The following is a 23,651-nucleotide window of genomic DNA, read 5'->3' as shown; positions in this document are numbered from 1 at the left end:
ACGAGGTGCACTGGTTAACTCCCTGGCCCAGGAGAAAGACCTGGCCTGCAGTTTGCAAGACAAAAATAACCTCACCCCCAACCACTTTCCTGTGCTCCCAGCGCAGGGCTAGCGGTGCCTTTGTAACCTGAGGAAGCACTGCAGGCACAGCTCCAGGGATCTCCTCTCTGTGTCTTCAGAATCCTACCCTGCAATCCCACTAATGGGTATTTATCCAAATGAATTGAATTCAGGATCTCAAAGAGGTATTAGCACTCCTGTATTCATTATGACGTCACTCACAATAGTCAAGATGCGGAAGCGACCTAAATGTCCATCGATAGGTGAACAGATAAAGAAATATGATAGAGGAGTACGATGGAACACCATTCAAACTTTAAAAAGAAAGAAATTCTGCAAAATGGGACAACATGGGTGAACCTTGAGGACGTTACGCTCAGTGAATAAGCAAGTCACAGAAAGACATGGTTCCACTTACATGAGGTATCTGAAATTAAAAGGTCACATTCATAGAATCAGAGTGCAATGCTGGTTGCCAGGGACTGGAAAGAGAGGGGAATTATGGGGAATTACTGATCGACAGGCATAAAGTTTCAGTCAAGTGAGATGAACGAGCTCTAAGTATCTGCTGTACGACACTGTACCAATAGTCAGCAGTCGTGGATTACAACCAGATGATGTCACTTACATGATACACGATACGTATCGACACCAATGACTTTATTTACAGAACAGAGACAGACTTACAGACATAGAGAACAGACTTGTGGTTGCCGAGGGGGAGGGGGGTGGTGGAGGAGTAAATTAGGAATTTGAGATTAACAGATACAAACTACTATAGATAAAAATAGATAAACAACAACAAGGACCTACTGTAGAGCACAGGGAACTATATCCAATATCCTATAACAGACCATAATGGAAAAGAATATATATATATAACTGAAGCACTTTGTTGTACAGCAGAAAGTAACACAACATTGTAAATCAACTCTACGTCAATAAAAATTAAAATAAATTTAAAAAAAAATGATGGATTATAGACTTAAAATTTTGCTGGGAATTCCCTGGTGGTCCAGTGGTTAGGACTCAGAGCTTTCACTGCCGGGGCCCGAGTTCAATCCCTGGTCAGGGAGCTAAGATCCCACAAGCTGTGCCGTGCAGCCAAAGAAACAAAATCAAAAACAAAAACAAAATTTTGTTAAGTGGGTAGATCTCATGTGAAGTGTTCTTACCACACCAAACATTTTCAAAGTTAAGAATAAATAAATAAAGTTAGACATTAAAAAAAAAAACCCACCCTAAGAGACCATCGTGTTGGTGATCCCAGTGGAGCAGGCTCGAACACAGTCTCCTGTTGGTATTTGGAGAGTTTTAAATCCACCTCATTGAAGGGCAGATGTGCCCTCCAGAGGGACATCTTGGGCGGGAAACGGCGGAGTGAGGCTCCCGAAGGGGCAAGGAGCAAATTCCCTCCAGGGGCGTCGAGAGCCGTCACCTGGGAGAGACGGTCCTGGGAAGAAGGAGAGCAGGGCCCCTGGGAAGATGAGGGGCTCCAGGAGTGGGAAGGGGGCCGGGGCCGTGTCCTGCTCAGACGAGCTCTCTCAGCAGCGTGCTTAGATGGTAAGGACCTCAGGGTGGAGATTCAGACAATGAACAACGGTGACACCGATATTCCAGTTAAGGACCTGTGGTCAGTTCACGTGGGCGGCCATCACAGAGGACCAAGGGCTGGAGGCTTAAACAACAGAAGTTATTTTCTCACCGTTCGGAGGCTGGAAGTCCAAGGTCAGGGTGTCGGCAGGGATGGTTCCTTTCGAGGCTCCCTCCTTGGCTTGGAGATGCCGTCTTCTCCCTGTGTCCTCAGGTGGTCTTCCCTCCATGTGCGTCTGCATCCTAACCAACTCTTCTTTTAAGGACCCCAGTCACATGGGATTAGGGTCCACCCTAGGGACTTCATTTTCATGTAATTACCCTTGTAAAGACCCCTGTCTCCAAACCCTTTCACATTCTGAGCTCCTCGGGGTTAGGACGTCAACAGATGAATGTTTTGGGGACATAATTCAGCCTATAATCCTGTAACTTCTAGAATTTGTAGGATTATACTGTAAAGCCACAATTGTTCCCATCCCTGGGCCTTCACTGGGCTTCTAATGCATCATTTCACCTACACCTGACCTTCAAAATGTACCTGTGAGGTAGGTAGCATCAGCGTCCACCCTTTAGAGGTGAGGAAATTGAGGCCCAGGGCAGCCAAGAAACTCACCTGGTTGGGAGGCAGGACTGCGCTTGCACCTCGGATCACATCACCTGCCTCTACTCTCAGGTCTGTTACAGAAAAACGTGCGAACTCTAGAAGAGAAAGAAGATAACGATGATAGAATAAAAGTCACCCGCAATCCCACCCGTCTCAGCTCTACATACAAACACGGATCACGCGGGGCGGCTTTCCTGTCCTCCTTCCTCCTTAACGCGGGCTAATGTCTCAGATGTTGCTTTGCTGGTGGCAGAGCTAAAGGAGAGCCACAGAGGCTTGTAATCTGCACCCACAAGGCTCCGAGGGCAGGGGGCATTGCTGACGCTACAGTGCGGGGCGTGAAACGCCAGTTCCGTTACACTGTGTGCAGGACGAGCCCAATTAAAAAAAAAAACCAACGCCAGATTGCCAAGCGTAGATCTCTGGCTGGAACTACAGATGGTACTAATTTCCCTCCTATATCACCTATATTTATTTCCTCTATTTCTCAAATGTGCTACCATGAGCATGTGGACAAAATGACCTCTGTGAGCAGAAATGAAAACAATAAATGTCATGAGAGAAGCGTTACCCTGTGCCACTCACTGCACCACAGGTGCAATTTGCTGACGGGGGCCTCAGTTCTGGAAGATTTCTCCATATGCATCTGGAAAGGAAAACAAAGGCAGCAGACAGCGTCTGTGAGGAAATCTATTGGCAACAACATCCTGAGTGAGAAAAGGGACAAAAGAACCACCTTCCTAAAAGCAGCCCAAAGAGGCCGTTCAAATAGTAAAAAATGACGCAAAGTCCCAGCTTTCAGCCAGCGTTTCCGGAGCCAGTGCAAACAGCCCGTGAGGAAGAGGAAGCCCGCGCTCCCAGCGTCCCCGGGGGCCCTGTGCTGTCACCCGGGCCCCAAGACTCCTGAGGGCCCAGGCCACTCCATCGTGTCACGCCAGGTGGAGGATGGCGCTGCCCAGGTGCCCTTGGGGAACCAGACCACCGCTCTACCTCCTTCCCGGTACCTCGGGGGCCACTGCCAGGCTTCTCGTCCAGGGGGCAGGGTGGCACTGGGATGGGGACCCACGGCAGCCAGGTCCCACCTTGGGCCACCTGCTTCCTGCCAGGCTGCACAGCCAGGTAGACACAATGGGCAGAACCCACGTCCGATTCTTAGGGAAGAAAATCACTCTTTGTGGACCCGAGAGATCAGGACAGGATATCTCTAACGGTTAAAAAAAAAGCCCTGGTCCGCAACCCCTCCCTCCCCAAGCACTTCCGAAATGTCGTGCCACACACCCAGCTCTTTAAATATCCAAACCCAGAATAAATGTGCCGACAGCATTTCCCCTGGCAACCGGGCCCTACGGCTGCCAGCTGAGTCAGTCTCTCAGTGACAGAGCTGGAGTGGGCCTCCCAGATCCACAGGCTCGCCGGAGACCGGGGCGCCCAGCACTTGGCACTCCTGCCCTGGTGCGCCTCTCCCAGCGGCCCCCGCCCCCATCAGGCTCACCCGGGACGCCCCCTAACCACTGTGCAGCCCGGCCTTCCCAAGGGGGGCCACCCCCCACTTGCACTTGTAAATGAGCTGCAGAGTCTAGGGAGGGAAAGCACTTGGTGTAAGTTACACGACCTGTTCGTGGCAGAGCCGAGCTAAGGCCTGGCACTGATTCCCACCCTCCTGCTCTTTCCCTGGACAAAGGGGCCACTTGGACCCGATGACTCTTTGCAGTGGGGGACTGCTCTGGATTGGATACTGCGGGATGTGCTTTAAGGGCCTTACAAATACGTTTGGACAGGCACTTCTTGTAAGATGGCTACCCGGTTGAACTACATATATATATTTTTTAGTTTCTGTTTTTCCTAAGAAAATTTCGGGGGGCCTCTGGTTGAATAGAGCTTCTACCAGACCTCAAGGTGTGACACAGAGACAAGTAGAGCTGACCTGTTGAAGTGGGGCAGGGGCACAACGCTCCCTCATCCACAGCCCTCTGCCCCCCGGACCCCCGTGCCCTGGAGACATATCCTGGGGCCCAGCGTTCTGAGCGATGGTTTGCAAAGCACTGGACCAGTTAGTATTCTGTGGACTCACGTGCCTGAGAATCGCTGCTTCACATTAAGTGAGTCTGGGTAATGGAGGGACCATTTTTAGGGTTCGACTCAATCCTTCTCTGCTTCTAGTAGTAAATAAGCACGAGGAGAGGCCATGTACCTGAATTTAAATGCAACCAGAGGTGAACAGTGAGCTGGGGTGGAGCCAAGCCCAACATAAGTCATTCATTCTTTCATTCGTCCAACAAAAACTTACGGAGCACTTACTATGTGCCAGGCCCAGCGCTAGGCACAGCAAACGATATACAGGAAAGTAATCAATAGTCTTTATGGAGGTTTGTGTTCTAAGCAAAATCTGAAATACAAAGAAAATTATAAGCGTAAGGTACATTTTTTTTCAGAGATCCGTGAACGTGAGCTACCCTTTCAAGCAATGATGATCACCGAAGGCTTCATGGAAGAAGTGACATTTGAAGAATTGTTTGGCTTTCACAGGCAGCTGGGGGAGGACGGCCCTCCAGAACAAGGAAGCAGCATGGGCAAAGGCCCGGAGGCCCCCTTGTCGCACAGGCCGTACAACTCCAGGAAGTGCGTTCATGGAGTCTGTCAAGGGAGGGGCAGCCCCTGGAATCAGCCCTGCTGGAAAGCACAGATGTGAGCTTGACAAGACAGGGGGAGAGAGCAGGACCGAGCAAAAGAGGGAGATCAGGTGAGGTTGGAACCAGGGTGCCGAGGGCCTGGGATGGCAGACAAGGTCCCGTCGCTCCAAGCTGCACACAGCGGGCAGGGGCTAAGGGGGTTTGAGCAGGTAAGTGACAACAGAGGGCAGCGTTAGGAAGCCGGGCCTAGCAGTGGTGGGAGGGTGCAGTTGAAGAGGAGGAAAGATGGCTGGGACAGTGATGGAAAGTTCCTGCCACGGTGAAAGGGACAGGTGATGGGGCACCTGTGGGCAGAGGCAGTGGAGATGGGAAAGAAGACATAGAGGCAGAGGAAGAAAAGGCCCCAGGAAACTCAGCCAGGCTTGGCAAATCCCTGACTTTGGGGGTCAAGGGACAGGAAAGCCGGGGGGACAGCAGGCCTGGTGTGGGTGCGTGGGGAGCAGTGGGTGCCGTCTGCACGCTGAGGGAAGAGGGTAGGGGTGCTAGGGCTGGGTGGGCACGTGGGAAGTTTGATTTTAGGCCTGGAAGGTTTGGGGCACTGGAGGGAGAGCTCAGAGGACACGCTCAACCTCTGAGCCAGGCTTTCCCTCCAACCCTGCACAAGCGGGGACACAAAGTCCCAGTACTGACGGTGAAACGGTCTGATATGGGGTGAGGGTCACCGATGCCAAGAACACCCACGTTCCCGAAGCTTCCCTCAGATCCCTGCCCCTCGTCGTTGTCTCCCCGGGGAACGCAGGGCTCCCAGGGGAGGAAAGCGGAAAAGGAGGCTTCCTTACGGCCAATCTGGGCAGCAATCACAAGAACAAGAAAGGGGACCCCCAACCCAGGCCCATATCTTCCAGCTGAGCCATGCTGGTCAGGGTAAACAGCCGCCATAGTAATCCCAGTTGGTTGCCACTTGGAATCTGATTATCTGAACAGCTGGTGGATAGGAACTGTTTTTTAAACAAGCTATCAAAACAAACCCAGGGAGCACATCTGCGAGGCTGCGGGCCTGTGAGTCGCTGAGGAAGGAAACCGGTAACCCAGTGGCCTCCCTGTCAGATGTCCTCCCACCAAGGGGCAGGTCCCCAAGATCGCCCGGGGCAGCGAGGGAGGGGCTGGTGCGCCTACAGTCTCTGAGAGAGATGCAGAAAACAACCTCTGAAAACAGGGAGGCTTAGGTGACCGGGCGGCGAGCCAGCAGGGCAGGACCGGGCGGCCACTTGTCCCGGGCCATCACCTGAGAGCTGAAACTGTTGAGTGCAAACATTAGATGTTATTTATAGCCGTCTGTTGAAATCCGTGTTATTTATTATGATGTTTATAAGAATGAATCCTAGGTAGCTTTCCTTCCTAGCCTCTCCAGCCCGGCCTAGAGACGTTCTTATGCGCAGACTTCTTTTTCTTGAGCTCATTTTTCTTTAAGAAAAAAAAAAAAAGAACTAACGAGGGCAAGGACGACAAATCTTTCTTATTTGAAACCCTGATGAGGCCAAGGCACCTGAACTCCCAGGAGGCGAGGACGGCAGAAGGAGGCAGGCGCCTGCCTCTGCAACCTGGGAGCGGCTTGTGAAACAGAACCCTGCAGGCTGTCTTCCAGGGAGGGGTTTGTCCGTGGTCCTGGCGCGGGGGAGTTTCTTAGAGGGAGGGGGAGATGCCCACGGGTAGAGCTGCTTCCCTTCTTCTGTTCTACCCCCGTCATCCCCTAAATAAAACTCGTAAAGGCCCCCCTGACTCTCCCTGCGTCTCCCCGTTTGGGTTGTGACCCGTATTCTCAAATCACAGGCCGTAGTTCTTTCTCACACGGGCCGGTTGGAAGTTTGCGGGGAGTCAGTTCAATGAAAAGAGGGAGTGAGGCAGATCTAGAGAACAAACTAGCCGTTACAGTGGGGAGGGGGCGGGGCAACACGGGGTGGGAGAGGGGAGGGCCCAGACTACTGGGTGTAAGACAGGCTCGGGGACTACTGTATCAGTACAACACGGGGAAGACAGCCAATGTTTTGTCATAACTGTAAATGGAAAGTAACCTTTAAAAATGGAATTAAAATTTTAAAAATTAAAAATAGGAGCTCCCTGGTGGCCTAGTGGTTAGGATTCCGGGCTTTCACTGCTGTGGCCTGGGTTCAATCCCTGATCAGGGAACTGAGATGCCACAAGCCGCGCGGCGCAGCCAGAAAATAAACAAATAAAAATAGACTCTTGTCAATGCTGGACATAAAAAAGAAATGCTTGAGAAACACTAGGAATAATGCAAAATTCTCTACGGCCACAGCTCTAAAACTGGATTTCTTGTAGGAGTTTGGGATTATCAGAAATACACTACTATATGTAAAATAGATAAACAACAAGGACCAACTGTAGAGCACAGGGAACTACATTCAATATCCTGTAACAACCTATAATGGAAAAGACTCTGAAAAAGAATAGGTATATATATGTATGTATAACTGAATTACTTTGCTGTACACCTGAAACTAACACAACGTTGCAAATCAAGTACACTTCAATAAAAAAATGGTTTAAAACTGGATTTCACGTCTGGAAAAAATAAAAAGAAATAAATAAGCTTAAAACAAAAGAAAATAAAATAAACACATTACTACATATAAAATAGATAACCAACAAGGGCCTACTGTAGAGCACAGGGAACTCAATATTCTGTAATAGCCTATTTGGGAAAAGAATCTGAAAAAGAGTGGATACGTGTATGTGTATAACCGATTCACTTTGCTGTACACCTGAAACTAACACAACATGTACATCAACTGTACCCCAAAACAAAATAAAAATTAAACAATAAAATAAACTAGGGGCTGAGGGATACTGGCAACCCTCCTGACTGCAGATCGAGGGCCGAATTCACCCATCAGCTTTATTAGGAATGAATAGGATATTTTGATCTTAAGAACAGAAGCAGAGAATTGCCAGTGGGCGAGGGTGCCGACCGGGGGCTGAGGGCGGTGACTGCCTGTCCGGCAGCAGGCCCGTCCCCCTGGACTCCGGGCCCAGGCCCTGCGGCTCCGGAAACGTCTTCTTCTGCTGTCCCGCCAACCAACCCCCAGCGCGGCCACACTGAGTCGCTCTGGCAACCGGAAGCCGCAGGCTGGGGGGCCCATGGCCCAGCGAGGACCCTCTCCAGGCAGAGCCGAGGCCAGAGGGGACCCTGAGCGGGGGCGAGGGCGCAGGAAGGGCCACCCCCCCCCACCGTGAGGCTTCCCTGGCTGTATACAATGAAGATGTCACCTCGCAGAGTGAGGGACCCTCTGGGTGGATTCTTGGAAAGGTCAGGGTGACTGTTGCCTTAAAGAAATGTTGCCAAAGTGGGGAGGGACTAGGGGACTCCCTGGGGAGGGCTCAGGTGGAGGACAGAGAGAAGGGGACAAAGTGCAGGGTGGTTCCGGGGGGTTGGGTAGGGTTACCCTACGTGAAAGGTCAGAGGCGGCAGGAAGGACAGAGAACATAAAAGGTCCCCAGGACCTTCTGGTGTTGAAGACAACCTTCACCACAAAAAGCTCAGGCAATGGTGTCAGAGGGGTCCTGGAGGGAGACAAACCCAAGTCCAGATAGCTACCCCTGTGGCCGCTGAGCAAGGCCCTGGTCTCTGGGGGGAGGAACGAGGACGCGATCTGAGGGCTGGAGTCCATTTCAGGGCAGCCATGAAACTGGGGAAGTAGAGGACAGTGTCTCTATTTCCACCTTTTTCTGGGGGCAAGGTTGTAAGAATTTCCTGGGGGGCGGGCGTAAATTAGGAGTTGGGGATTAACATATACACGCTCCTGTGTATAAAACAGATAACCAACACGGACCTACTGTGTAGCACAGGGAACTCTACTCAGTGTGCTGTAATCACCTGTAAGGGAAAAGAATCTGAAAGAAATAGATATACATGTATGTATAACTTAATCACTGTGCTGTACACCTAAAACTCTACATTGCAAATCAACTATACTTCAACATAAATGAATAAATAAAATAATTTCCTACCAAGCTGATAAAAGGACTAAACTGAACACGGACATCGAGAAGCGGCAACGAAGATGCATCTCGCAGATGCAACGCTGAGTGAAAGAAGCAGACAGTGTGTGAGGCACGATTCCACCTATTTACCAGCAGACGAACTGAGGTCAGAAGAGGGGTCCACGGGGCTGCTGCCCGGGAGGGACCCTGAGGGAGGCTTCTGGGAGCCGCGCTGCTCCATATCCTGGCTCCGGGGTGGCTACACAGAGTAGAAAGTGTAAAAAGTCGCTCAGCTTGTGAGTGAGACCACAGCACTTCACGCACACAGGGCACCTCCACAAAATGTCTTGGGATGATGCGTCTTATGTAAGCGTATTCGCTTCCTGCCGCTGTGATAAATTACCACAGACATAGTGGCTTAAAACGACCCAGATTTATGATGGTACTGGAGGTCGGAAGCCTATCACCAACGCGTCAGCAGGGCTGAGTTCCTTCTGGAGCCTTCAGGGAGCCCCCCACAACCTCTAGAAGCCACCTGCGTCCCTTGACTCGTGGCCTCTTCTCACATCACTCCAACCTCTTGCCTCCGTCATCACATCCCCACTCCTGTCCAGTTTCCTTCTTTTTTATTTTGTTTTTGGCCACGCCCCGCGGCTCGCAGGATCCTTAGTTCCCTGACCAGGGATTCTTGAACCCAGAGAGTCCTGAGCACTGGACCACCAGGAGGGGGGTCCCTGGTCTCCTTGTGATAACTTTGGGCCCATCTGGATCATCCAGAATAATCTCTCCATCTCAAAATCCTTAATTTAATCACAGCTGCAAAGTCTCTTTTGCCATATAAGGTCACATCCTCATAATTCTGGGCATGAGGACATGGGCATTTTTGGGGGGCATTATTCAGCCTCCACAATAAGATGATGTGAAGGTCGAGCTCCTTGTATAGGGAAGGTGCCCCTTCCAGGCCAAATAAGACCAACGGATGTGTTAGGATAATTAATGTTATCGCTGCTGTTGGAACATACGGACCCCCAAATCTCCACGGCTTTATACGATAAACAGAGGCTCTTAATAGAGGTCCAGCATCCCCAGAGGGGCCTTAGATAGAATTCAAGAGCACTGTGAACCTGGATGGGAAAAACATTTACATCTTTATTTTCTCTAAACTTAGCACTTTCTTCAATAATAAGTGTAGTCAATAAGTCACATCAGTACTGGCAGTATTTGTAAAAGAAATCAGATATTTTCACATCATAATACAGTTATTTTGCCTATATCAAAATATCACTTATACTCATCACTACTTCAAAAGGATGGTGGTTATGAAACCTCCCCCTATATCTTATTAAATAATGGGTTAATTAAGAGGTGTGCATATTAAATTATCACGATTTTTATACTTTAATAACTATATTTGAGTATGAATTTTAATCTAGTGTTCTAGTTTATCCATTTAAAAATAACACACACACACAAAAGATGCCTTTTATTTTTCAAAAAACACACACATTTCTGGGAAGATATCTATAGGCTTCACCAAACTGACAAAGCGGTCCAGTGGTCCACACGTACACACACAAAACGGCTTAGAAGGCCCTGAAATGTGGGCGCCCTTTTGGCTCCTGTACGTGTGAAGCAGTCTGGGGGGGCCTCAGCAGTGCTGGTTCCTTACTGGGTGCCGGCCCCTGGGGCGAGAGGCTCCCCCAGCCTCTCTGAAGGGATCCAGGGTTTCTCCTTCAGACCACAAGCTTGGGGCAGAGGTCCCCCCGTCGTGCAGGGAATTCCTCAGGGAGCACGTGTGCCCCGTGAGTCCTGTAGGCGACTAAGCTACTCTCCTCAGAGAGTGGGGGCCCCAGTGTCGCCGAGAGGCACCAGCCTAATGGCTTGACCAGCTTCGTTGCTCTTTTGAGCTCATTCTAACTCCACCCTTATTCATCCCCCAGATCGAGCTAGAGCTCCTTGCTCTTTTCTCCCCGACCACGGAGGAGGCCAGCGTCTCCACTGGCGTGTGATCGTGGCTCTCGGTGAATTCAGTGGCGTACCCTAACCGCCAGCCTCCCGCCCACAGCTGCATCCCAGGACTGGCTTTCTGTTCCCTTCCTTGTGCACACAACCCTTGGGTGTTGGCTCACGCCTCGGACTTTCCTGGCCACCTGGCCACCGGCCTCTCCCCGACCTCATTCTTGGCTGCCGGAGACGCCTCCAGGGTGGCTCAGACCTGACCTTCCAGTCCTCTGTGGCCTCCCTGCACCTCTCTCTCCCATCCCAGCTGGAGAGCAGCCCTGCACCCACTCTGCCCCTGTCTCGAGTAGGTGGTCCGGCCTCATCCAGACGTGGCGGCCCATCCGGCTGTTGGAGGGGAGGGAGCAGAGACCCCGCCAGGGTACCTGTCCTCCTTCTATTCTTTGAAGTCTTCTCCAAGGCCACCCTTTCTCGCAAAGGCCTGTGGCCCTTCAGTGGGGCCAGAGGAAGGGCGTGTTCCCACCACAACGGGGGCTCCCAGCTCCCACTGGTTTGGGCCATTCTGCTTTGTCCAAACTACCATCTTCTTCCCTTTCCTCTCCCTGTGAGGACCCTGCCCCCTGCGCTCCACGCCCCTGAGAAAAGGGGGGAGCCCTGTGTCCTGAGAGAGTCATGGTAGAAAGTGCCCACCCTTCCCTGGAGACTGGGCCCTCCAGCCCTCACTCCCACCCCATTGAGGGGGACCCTCCTGAAACCAGGAGCCAGAGCTCAGGCCCGGGATGTGGAGCCAGAGCTCACTCCCCCTCCTGCGCCGTCGGAAGCAACGCTGCAGTTACACATTCAGGACTTGTGTTTTCTGGGGGAGTCTCGTTTGGCTTAAAGGGCTTAAAGGGGTCCGAGTGTGGATGAGCATGTCGGGGGGACACACGTCCCTCCCCGTGCCCGCCCCTGGCCCCGTGCCTGCGCCCTCCCACCAGCCCCCTGAGTCCAGATGCCCAAACCTGAGCGGAGAAGCAGGAGGGCCGCGTGGCCGTGGCTGGGAGCCCGTGCCCCCGCCGCCACCCCCGGGCGGGCTCTGCGCCCCGCTCGGCCCCAGCATCTGTCTCCTCCGGCGGTTCCGGCTTCCTTCCTGGCCTCCCCTCCCCGCTGCTGAGACCTTGCCCTGCCTCCAGGGCCCTGCCTTGCCCTCCACTAGGTTTACAAGCCCAGCGACCCCGGGATGGGCTTGGTCCCGCTGCCCCTGTGAACCTCGATTCAACGACATTGAACCCACTTGCTTGCCCTGCCCTGCTGCTTCCTGTGTTCAGCACCCAGTGCGCGTCCAGCCCCTCCCTCTGCCCGAACCAGGGGTCTGAGTGTCACTGACCCCTGCCTTCCCTGCTGCCCCTGCTGTCCAGCTCCAGCCTGGCCGCTAGCTGTGCCTCCACGGCCACTGCCCTCCCCTCAGCCCGAGCGGCCACCTTCTCATCTGCACCCCTCCAGCCCTTCCCCAGACAGTATCCACGATGAGCTTTAGAAATACCTGTCTGGTTGTTTCCTTCTAGCCAACTCTTACCTATTTCGAGACTTTGAAAACTTTTCTAGGCTTTTCTTTGCCAACAGGTTTTTCTCAGTCTGGTTCCAGCCTACCTGGCAAAGCCTTGTGTCCTATATTCCTCCCCCTGCCCCCCCCCCGTGAACACCCACGTGCACACACACGCACATGTATGTAGACGGCGGCCATCTATTCCTTCACATGTGCGATTATTTACAGAGTGCCAACTATTTGCACTTGGGAGACGACACTGACACTGTCACCATTTGTTTTTCTTCTTATAAAGTAGGTACTGTTTTTTGTTTTTTTAAATAAATGTATTGATTGATTGATATTTGGCTGTGTTGGGTCTTTGTTGCTGCGCCCGGGCTTTCTCTAGTTGCAGTGAGCAGGGCTACTCTTGTCGTGGTGCATGGGCTTCTCATTGCGGTGGCTTCTCTTGTTGCAGAGCACGGGCTCTAGACGGGCAGGCTTCAGTAGTTGTGGCTCACGGGCTCTAGAGCGCAGGCTCAGTAGTTGTGACGCACGGGCTTAGCTGCTCCGCGGCATGTGGGATCTTCCCGGACCGGGGCTCGAATCCGTGTCCCCTGCATTGTCAGGCAGACTCCTAACCACTGCGCCACCAGGGAAGCCCCCGTTTCTTAAGCATATCACACACAGCTTTTCTGTGCTTTTCCACCTAATATGGTCCCACCCCCTTTCCTCAGGACTCGGCTCTACAGCGCCTCCTTTGTGACGCCTCGCCTGCTTCCTGGGCAAGTGAAGACCCTGGTGCAACTCCTACCCTCCTGCCTGGGGCGGTGAGATGACTGCCCATTCGGGTTGGGGGTGGGAATCACTAATCTCAAGCCCCCGCGGCCGGTACGGGGCCCAGCGCGCTTGCTGCATGCACGAGGGGTCGGAGGTCCCCGCAGTGTTCCGAGCACTCCCGGAGCTTCTCTGTCGCCCCCAGGAAGTCCCAGCCCCTGGGCGGCCGGAGCGGCACGGTGTCGGTGCCCATTGGGCCGCAGCAGCGGCCAGGCAGCGGCCGCGGGAGGTACGGCTGAGACTCACCACCGTTACGCCCCTCCTACATCCTTACACTTGGCCGGAGAAAGAGAGAAGCAGCCCGAGTTAGGCCCTGATGTGGCATCGCTGAGACCCCAGCCCATCATCTGAGGCCACATTCGGCCCTCTCCGGTCCAGCTCCCCCGGGGACCGGGTCGTGGCGGGAGCGGGGTGGGGGCGGGCCTCACTCCCAGTGGGTGCCTGGATCTCCCCGGGGTGGCGGACAAAGGAACCGGAGCCCAGGGCGCCCTCAGATGCAGCCTGGAGGTTTTCACTCCCCCTCCTGCGCCGTCGGAAGCAACGCTGCAGTTACACATTCAGGACTTGTGTTTTCTGGGGGAGTCTCGTTTGGCTTAAAGGGCTTTGTGTTTTTTTTTTCTTCCACTTCAATGAACCAAGTATTTGGAAAATTAGCTCACGGAGTCATGCCACCAACACCAAATTAGAGCCATCTGTACAGATAAAACAGTTAGGAGCTTTTGTGCCGCCGCGGGCCGAGATGTATGGCTCATTCAGTCGCAGAGGGCCCACTTTATCCCGGAATTCCTTTTTTTTCCCCTAACACAGAAGAAGTCTCAGTCAGCGCGTAGGAAACAGGAAGGAACCCGTTGTTTTAAATAGCAGACGGCAGAGAATTGACTCATTATGGTCTGTTCATTCAGCGAGCGACAGCCAGGAGGCAGGCCACTCAGCCGCCACCATCCCCAAGATGCGGGTCAGGGGGCACGGCCAAGATTTTCTCAGAGTCTGGAAGAATCCAGCACCAGCCCTTTCGAAGGAAGTTGGTGAAGCCCAAGGTCTCTGTCTTGCCAGGGACTTTACAACATCATTTAAAAAATAAGAAGAAGACAAAAACAAGAACTGCAGTAAAATCCTACAAGAATAGCTGGAAGTCAGACATCCTGTGTTTCCCTTCCCCATCCTGATTTGCTCTGAGTAGGGCAAACACGCCTGCTAAGCCTCCTTTCTTATCTCGACAACGGTCTATTTTCACTTCTCCGGGCGCAGGAGCCATTGGCTCAGGGCTGTCAGGCAGCGGGAGGGGTGGCCTCGGGGCGGGGGGACAGGGGCCCCCCTTAAAGGCAGTTTCGTGGAGGGAGAGGGGGCCCTACAGGGCTGTTAGGCTCAGGAGCCCACAGGTTAATCTGTCTCAGATCCATCATTATGACAGCCAAGCACACAAATTAGGCCTGCCCGAAGCTGTCCTGACCTCGGAATTTAATTTTTTTTAAGTGTATAGTGTTGTTTTTGATGTTCAGATTGGAATCCAGGTGTCATGATGGGGCCTGAGGGAGATGAGAATGTGAGGCCCTCGGGTACCACAGCTCACATCCGCGCTCCACTGTGAGTGTCTTCTTGGTCCAGGGAGACCCAGGGTCACCTGATTTCCAGCAGAGGAGCGGGGGGCCTTGAAACCGACCTGCCTACACTCTCCTCTCAAGCCTCCCCAGCTGTGAACACCTGCAGCTTCAAGGTTCACCGGCCCCACGTATCACACCTCCCAACCCGGGCAACATCTGTCACGGCTCATAGAGCCATCTGGGCTCATATTCTCACCTGAAGCTGAGGGTGACTCCTGTCACCAATAGGAGTGATCAAAACGTTACTCCGAGTGTCAGTACACCCTTGGACGCTCACAGTAGTGGAGCGTGCAGCATCTTCCAGTGGACGTCTTTCCCTGCCTGGACCACTTTCTAGAACATGCCCCTCAGTTAGGGCTCTCGGTATATTCAGGAGGTGGGCAGAAATCCTGGAGACTGAGGATGGGCAAAACCTGCCACGTTTGCATTTTCTTCAAAGCCGTTTTGCATGCCTACAGGTGTCAGTATAAGCTAAAGAACGGGTCTCGTCACAGATGAGCGGTTAAAGTGCCCATATCATTTGTTGTCTAAATGTGGACACGGCTGAGAGTGAAAAGGAAAGCTATTAATAATTATGCTGAAATACCAAGTGTAGAGGGTGACTGTCCCAGGCAAACTGGGACGTTTGGTCACTCTGTGAACTGTGAGCTCTAAACTGGTGCTGGCTCCAATGTTGGGCGTCCATTCGTTTTCAGTACAACACCTGAGTGACCCTACGTCTGATGGGTGGAAGGGGCTGAGGACGGCCATGAAGGCGCGGTGCAGCCACCACGCCTGACTGACAGCCATGCGGGGGTCAGGAATGGGGAGAACGGGGATTTGTTCATCCCAGAAAAGGGGGCTCTGCTCCAGACTGGGGAAACCCAGGTTCCTTTTCTTGTCTGAGCTGCCAGCTGCTCTCAGCAAAGTACCTGAGTTCTGCCAGCGTCCTCTCTCCAGCTGCAAAACACAGCAGAGTCCTGAGTCCAGAGCTTGGAATTCCAAGCCAGCCTCTGGGGTGTCTATCAGAAGACAGACTCAGGGATGCCACACTCACTCATCCTTGGCTCTTGGTCTAAAGGTCCAGGCCGAAGGCATTCTCCATCATCCCTTCTAACAGACACAGTGACAGAGCCACTGCTCTAGACTCTTGCCCCATCCTGAGCAGGCTAGAGGATCAGATGCCATCTCCTTCTAGGCCTCCCATTAACCCAGCCGGCCAGCAGTTTTGTCAAAGACAACTTCTTCTATCTTCAGAGGCAAATTATCTGAAGTTGTTACATTTTAACTTTTCTCTCCTCAGACCACCCTCCCAGAATCAGAAAGGCCTTAACTGTTTGATGGAAATGTGTTCATTCACATGAAAAAGATTATTCTTTTCTAGGGCAGAAACACTCCACTGGCCTGCAAAATAGTATTCTATAACATATCTTATCCTCAACCTCTAGGCAAAAATTACATTGAAATAACATTGAACTGATCCAATGGTTGCAAAGATAAAATTATTCTTCCAGAAACATGGTACGCCAAGTACAGGATCCAAGAAAACTCCTTTATATATACGACATATTACTTGATAGGGAAGAAAGTCTTCCGTGTAACCATAAAAAGAAACAAGGAACAAGCATATGTTTTGTATCCTCATATCATTTCGACTGAATAATATACTAGAACTTAAAATCAGTTTTTCTCTGGAGTAAGTTTTCACGCTCCAGTTTTCACATCACTCTTTCATGTTCCGTGGTTAAAGTTATTGTTAGTGGTGGTTACCACACTCTCTTACTAGACTGTGATCTCCCCACATGCAAGGATTTTGCTTTGTTCATGTGTTTATTTCCAGAAAGGTGTTCAATAAATATTTGATAAATACATCAATAAAGTCATACTAAGCATCAAATTATGACAATAAACATAAACAGCTAAAATTTCTCCAAAGCCTCAGATTAAATTGAAAACCAAAATCTAAAACTTTTCTGCTTATAAGAGTTGTACCTAAAATATAAAAGAAATGGCCCCAGACTTCCCTGGTGGCACAGTGGTTAGGAATCCGCCTGCCAATGCAGGGGACGCGGGTTCGAGCCCTGGTCCGGGAAGATCTCATGCCGCAGAGCAACTAAGCCTGTGCACCACAACTACTGAGCCTGCGCTCTAGAGCCCGCAAGCCACAACTACTGAGCCTATGTGCCACAACCATTGAAGCCCACACACCTAGAACCCGTTTTCCACAATAAGAGAAGCCACCACAATGAGAAGCCCGCGCACCGCAACAAAGGGTAGCCCGCGCTCGCCGCAACTAGAGAAAGCCCGTGCACAGCAGGGAAGACCCAACACAGCCAAAAATAAATAAATAAAATAAATAAAATTTTAAAAATAAATAAATGGCCCAAAAGTGCTAAATATAAAAAGATTGTGGTCATGAAGATTAAAAAGAAACATGAATACAGAGAAAACAGAACTGGCAATATTGATATAGCAGAAGAAGTAGAATTTAAGACAAATCATTGAATCAAATAATTTTATATTGTCAAAGGTAAAATCAACTGAATTTGCCAGAGAATTATTTGTTTTTATGGGTTTTCATTTGTTTGTTTAGGGGTGTGCCAAAGAACCATTCTCGGATTTATTTATTCAATCCATTGCTTTCTGAGCAAAATAACCAAAAGGTTTATTTGCCAAATATGGCAAAAATCACATAATGTAAGAAAACTACAAATACATGTTGACAGAAACACAATTGCCAGGGGATATTTCAATGGATCTGTGATATACCAATAGTGGATAAAGTAAATCGAAAGATTTAAACAATAATGGTAATATATTGTGCTGAGTCTGCTTCTGATTAGGGTGTAAAAGTCACAAGAGAGCCTCACTCTCACCCTAACAACCAAAACAGCCTGGATAAACTACAAAACCATAGTTTTTTGGAGCTGAGGATGCAAAGTAACCTAAGTGAGTTCAACCACCAAAAGTAAGAAGCTATTTGAGGGAGATAAGACACCTACAGCTGCTCTCACTCCTGGTCTCTAGGAAAGAGTCAGGAGGAGGGAGAATCCTCCAGAGTTGTGGATAAAGAGAACCCAGCTGAAACTGTAGAAGCCTTTTAACAACATGTGTGAGTCCCAGCCACAAAGTCAGTCTGTTCCCAACCACCGATGCTTCCACTGAGTCCTCAGAGCACTGCGCCAAAGGATGAGAGGCAGGACAGGAGATCTCGGAGGATATCGCCTGAAGTATGTGAGGCCCCCTCCAAGTTCAAGGCAGCCAATCTGGGAAGGAAGCGGGGAGCAGAGCAGGAAAGCTGAGAAAAATCAGTCTGAGGTGCCCTGGATTTCCAACTGCCAAGAGACGAAGGCAGGGAAGGGTAACTGAGAGAAACTGCTCTGGGAAAACCTTTCTATATAGAATAAAAAGCCTGGGGCAAGAGCAGAGAGCAAGGGGGACGCCTCATAACTCAAAATTCTGATAACCTATAAAGCAGTGGGAGAAACCTGTAAAGAAGCTGTAAAGAACAAAGAATTCTCAGAATCTTATCAGTACTCAGATCCCCAAGGCCTAGAGAAGGGAAAGTCCTGATTATACACTGAAAACATTTTCATCTATTTGCCAATCAAATAAAGCTGCAATAAAACCCAGACCCAAGGGACTTCCCTGGTGGTCCAGTGGTTAAGACTGCGCTTCCAGTACAGGGGGCACGGGTTCAATCCCTTGTCAGGGAACTAAGACCCTGTATGCCGCATGGTGTGGCCAAAAAATTAAAATTTTTTTTAAAAATCTGATATCTGTCATTTTGGACTTCCCTGGTGGCACAGTGATTGAGAGGTAGTGCCTGCCAATGCAGGGGACACGGGCTCAAGCCCTGGTCCAGGAAGATCCCACATGCCACAGAGCAGCTAAGCCCATGCGCCACAACTACTGAGCCTGCACCCTAGAGCCCGCAAGCCACAGCTACTGAAGCCTGTGCACCTAGAGCCCGTGCTCCGCAACAAGAGAAGCCACCTCAATGAGAAGCCTGCGTACCGCAACGAAGAGTAGTCCCCGCTCGCCACAACTAGAGAAAGCCCATGTGCAGCAATGAAGACCCAATGCAGCCATAAATAAATAAATAAATAAATAAATAAATAAATAAATAAATAAAACCCAGACCCAATCGCACAAATTTTAACTCAGCCCCTCAATTCTAGTACCCCTTCCTGGAGGTAGACATTCTTTACTTCACTCTCTGTTGTTATTTTATATAAAATGACTGGCATCAATAAAAAATTACAAGACACCTAAAGAATCAAGAAAATATGATTTATGATCAAAAGAAGAAACAGTCAATAGAAACAGACAGTCATCTCTGAAACAGATTTAAAATTTTTCAGGCAGGGATTTTAAAATAACTATGATAGAAATGCTAAAGGACCTAGTAGGAAGGTGGAAAACGTGCATGAAGAGATGAGGAATTTCTAGAGACACAGAAACTATAACAGAATCAAATGGAAATGCTGGAAATTAAAAAGTACATTACAAATAAAGTACTCAATTGATGGCCTCAATGGCAGGCTGGACTCAGCAAAGAAAAAAACAGTAAACTTACAGAAAGAGCAATAGCAATTTTAAAGTTGAAACAAAAGGAAAAATGAGTGAAAAGAACAAAACAAAGAATTTGAGATCTGTGAGGCAATATCAAATATCAAACATTTTAATGTATGTGTAATTGGAGTCTCAGAAAGAGAGGACAGAAGGAAACGAGCAGAAAAATATTTGGGCAGATAATGGTCAGTAAACTTCTAAATCCACAAATCCAAGAAACCCAGCAAATCTCAAGCAGGATGAGTTAAAAGAAAACCACAACTCAGCACATCACTATCAAACTACTGGAAATCAAATATTAAGAGCAACCAGAGAAAAAGAACATGTCATTTCTCACCAGAAACAATGGAGGGCAAAAGGCAATGCAATAGTATGGTTTTTTTTTAACACTGAAAGAAAAAATTGTTAACCTAGAATACTATACCCCATACAAAGTTGCTTCAAAAATGAAGTCAAAATGAAGGTATTTCCAGACACATAAAAACTTTAAAAAGTTGTCTCCAGCATACTTACATTGCAAGAAATGCTAAAAGACTTTTCAGACTTAAAGAGTTATTTCTTTCTGAAGGGAAACAGTACACCAGATAGAACAGATTGAATCCCAGATCTGCAGGAAGGAATGAAGACCAGCAGGAAGGGTAAATATCCATGCTAATAGTTAAAATAAAAGACTTCATCTTTGTAGTAATGCATATATGCATGTGCATACATGTGTATAATACTTTAAAATAATTTTTAAAACATTATTGACCATTTACACCAAAAATAATAATATGTACTGTGGGTTTTATAGCATAAGAACACAAAATATGGGCTGGAGCAAATGGAATTCTTATACTGCTCATGAAGTAGTGTATTATTAGAAGGTTGACTATGAGCAACCACTACAAGAAATATCACAAAGATTTAAAAAGTCTATACAGGATATAAAATGGAATACTAACAATTACACAGTTCACCCACACCCCAAAAAGGGCAGAAAATATATGGGAGGGGGAAACAAGGAGGTATTAGTCAAATGGTACAAAGTTTCAGCTATGTGAGGTAAATAAATCCTGGAGATCTACTGTATAGCATAAAGCCTACAGTTGATAATATCGTATTGTATTCTTCAAAATTTGCTAAGAGTATAGATCTTATGTTAAGTGGTCCTAGAAGAAAAAAGAAAAAAGGAGAAGAAGAAAAGAGAAGGTAAGAGGAAACCTCTGGAGGTAATGGATAGGTCTAAGGCATAGATTGTGGTCACAGTTTTACAGATGTGTACTTATCTCCAAACTCATAAAGTATGTACATTAAATATGGACAGTTTTTTCTATGCCGATCATATTTCAATAAAATGTTTTTTTAAGTTAGGAAAGAAGAATCAAAAGAATAAAGAACTAATGAGAGTCGTTACAAAAAAAAAAAAAAAAAAAAAAGAACTAATGAGATGGATAATAACCAATTCAATTGGGAGACATAAATCCAATCATATAATAATGACATTTAATGAAAATGGACTAAACATTCCAATTAAGGGTCAGAGTTTGACAGACTGAATACAGAAGCAAGATGAAGTATATACTGTTAAATATAAAGACACTGACAGGTTGAAAATAAAAGGGTAGAAAACAAAACATACCATGCAAATTTTAAGCATGAGAAAGTTGGTATGGCTATATACTTATCAAACAAAGTAGACTTTAAGCCGAAGAGTATTACTAGAGTATTTAAGTTGAAGAGTATTGACTCTTTAAGTCAAAGAGGATTAAGTTAAAGAGTATTACTAGTCAAAGAGTATTACTAAAGAGGATCCCTTCCTAATAATAAAAGGATTAATTCCTCAATAAGACAAATGCATGCAACTCATAAGAGATCTTGAAAACACATTTAAAACATCAAAGGAACTGAGCAGAAGCAAGAAGAACTACAATCCTGCAGCCTGTGGAACGAAAACCACATTCACAGAAAGATAGACAAGATGAAAAGGCAGAGGACTATGTACCAGATGAAGGAACAAGATAAAACCCCAGAAAAACAACTAAATGAAGTGGAGATAGGCAACCTTCCAGAAAAAGAATTCAGAATAACGATAGTGAAGATGATCCAGGACCTCGGAAAAAGAATGGAGGCAAAGATCGAGAAGATGCAAGAAATGTTTAACAAAGACCTAGAAGAATTAAAGAACAAACAAACAGAGATGAACAATACAATAGCTGAAATGAAAACTACACTAGAAGGAATCAATAGCAGAATAACTGAGGCAAAAGAACAGATAAGTGACCTGAAAGACAGAATGGTAGAATTCACTGCTGTGTAACAGAATGAAGAAAAAAGAATGAAAAGAAATGAAGACAGCCTAAGAGAACTCTGGGACAACATTAAACACAACAACATTCTCATTATAGGGGTCCCAGAAGGAGAAGAGAGTATAGTCTCTTGAAGAGAGTATAGTCAAAAATTCCCTAACATGGGAAAGGAAATAGCCACCCAAGTCCAGGAAGTGCAGAGAGTCCCATAAAGGATAAGCCCAAGGAGAAACATGCCAAGACACACAGTAATCAAATTGGCAAAAATTAAAGACAAAGAAAAATTATTGAAAGCAGCAAGGGAAGAACGACAAATAACATACAAGGGAACTCCTGTAAGGTTAACAGCTGATTTCTCAGCAGAAACTCTACAAGCCAGAAGGGAGTGGCATGATATACTTAAAGTGATGAAAGGGAAGAACCTACAACCAAGATTACTCTACCCAGCAAATATCTCATTCAGATTTGATGGAGAAATCAAAAGCTTTACAGACAAGCAAAAGCTAAGAGAATTCAGCATCACCAAACCAGCTCTACAACAAGTGCTAAAGGAACTTCTTTAAGTGGGAAACATAAGAGAAGAAAAGGACCTACAAAAACAAACCCAAAACAATTAAGAAAATCGTCATAGGAACATACATATCGATAATTACCTTAAACGTGAATGGATTAAATGCTCCAACCAAAAGACACAGGCTTCCTGAATGGATAGAAAAACAAGACCCATATATATGCTGTGCACAAGAGACCCGCTTCAGGCCTAGGGATGCATACAGACTGAAAGTTAGGGGATGGAAAAAGATATTCCATGCAAATGGAAATCAAAAGAAAGCTGGAGTAGCAATTCTCCTATCAAATAGACTTTAAAGACTATTACAAGAGACAAAGAAGGACACTACATAATGATCAAGGGATCAATCCAAGAAGAAGATATAACAATTGTAAATATTTATGCACCCAACATAGGAGCACCTCAGTACATAAGGCAAATGCTAACAACCATAAAAGGGGAAATCAACAGTAACACAATTGTAGTAGGGGACTTTAACACCTCACTTACACCAATGGACAGATCATCCAGAATGAAAATAAATAAGGAAACAGAAGCTTTAAATGACACAATAGACCAGACAGATTTAATTGATATTTATAGGACATTCCATCCAAAAACAGCAGATTACACTTTCTTCTCAAGTGCACATGGAACATTCTCCAGGATAGATCACATCTTGGGTCACAAATCAAGCCGCAGTAAATTTAAGAAAATTGAAATCGTATCAAGCATCTTTTCTGACCACAACGCTATGAGATTAGAAATGAATTACAAGGGAAAAAACGTAAAAAACACAAACACATGGAGGCTAAACCATACATTACTGAATAACCAAGAGATCACTGAAGAACTCAAAGAGGAAATCAAATAATACCTAGAGAAAAATGACAATGAAAATACGACGATCCAAAACCTATGGGATGTAGCAAAAGCAGTTCTAAGAGGGAAGTTTATAGCTATACAAGCCTACCTCAAGAAACAAGAAAAATTTCAAATAAACAATCTAACCTTACACATAAAGGAACTAGAGAAAGAAGAACAAACAAAACCCAAAGTTAGCAGAAGAAAGAAATCATAAAGATCAGAGCAGAAATAAATGAAATAGAAACAAAGAAAACAATAGCAAAGATCAATAAAACTAAAGGCTGGTTCTTTGAGAAGATAAACAAAATTGATAAACCATTAGCCAGACTCATCAAGAAAAAGAGGGAGAGGACTCAAATCCTTAAAATTAGAAATGAAAAAGGAGAAGTTACAACAGACACCGCAGAAATACAAAGCATCCTAAGAGACTACTACAAGCAACTCTATGCCAATAAAATGGACAATCTGGAAGAAATGGACAAATTCTTAGCAAGGTATAACCTTCCAAGACTGAACCAGGAAGAAATAGAAAATATGAACAGACCAATCACAAGTAATGAAATTGAAACTGTGATTAGAAATCTTCCAACAAACAAAAGTCC

General features: G+C 47.6%; 1 long non-coding RNA gene across 10 annotated transcripts in view; it reads right to left on the bottom strand.

Moving 5' to 3' along the window:
- Positions 1-703: 703 nt before the first annotated feature.
- The window catches only part of LOC137206117 (uncharacterized), a 47,572-nt gene continuing 24,624 nt past the window's right edge, over positions 704-23,651 (bottom strand). For 2 of the 10 annotated variants that reach the window (XR_010934442.1, XR_010934445.1), the window contains exons 2-5: positions 4,556-4,643; positions 4,333-4,448; positions 2,829-2,903; positions 704-2,352 (exon numbers count right to left, since the gene is read on the bottom strand). This is a non-coding gene — a long non-coding RNA (uncharacterized lncRNA). The other 8 variants (XR_010934446.1, XR_010934448.1, XR_010934444.1 and 5 more) reach the window with 8 other exon arrangements.

This window comes from Pseudorca crassidens, chromosome 1 (genome assembly GCF_039906515.1).
Source record: "Pseudorca crassidens isolate mPseCra1 chromosome 1, mPseCra1.hap1, whole genome shotgun sequence".
Classification (NCBI taxonomy): Eukaryota; Metazoa; Chordata; class Mammalia; order Artiodactyla; family Delphinidae; genus Pseudorca; species Pseudorca crassidens.
Note: the sequence above shows the minus strand (reverse complement) of the source record. Positions and strands in the feature narration are given on the sequence as shown.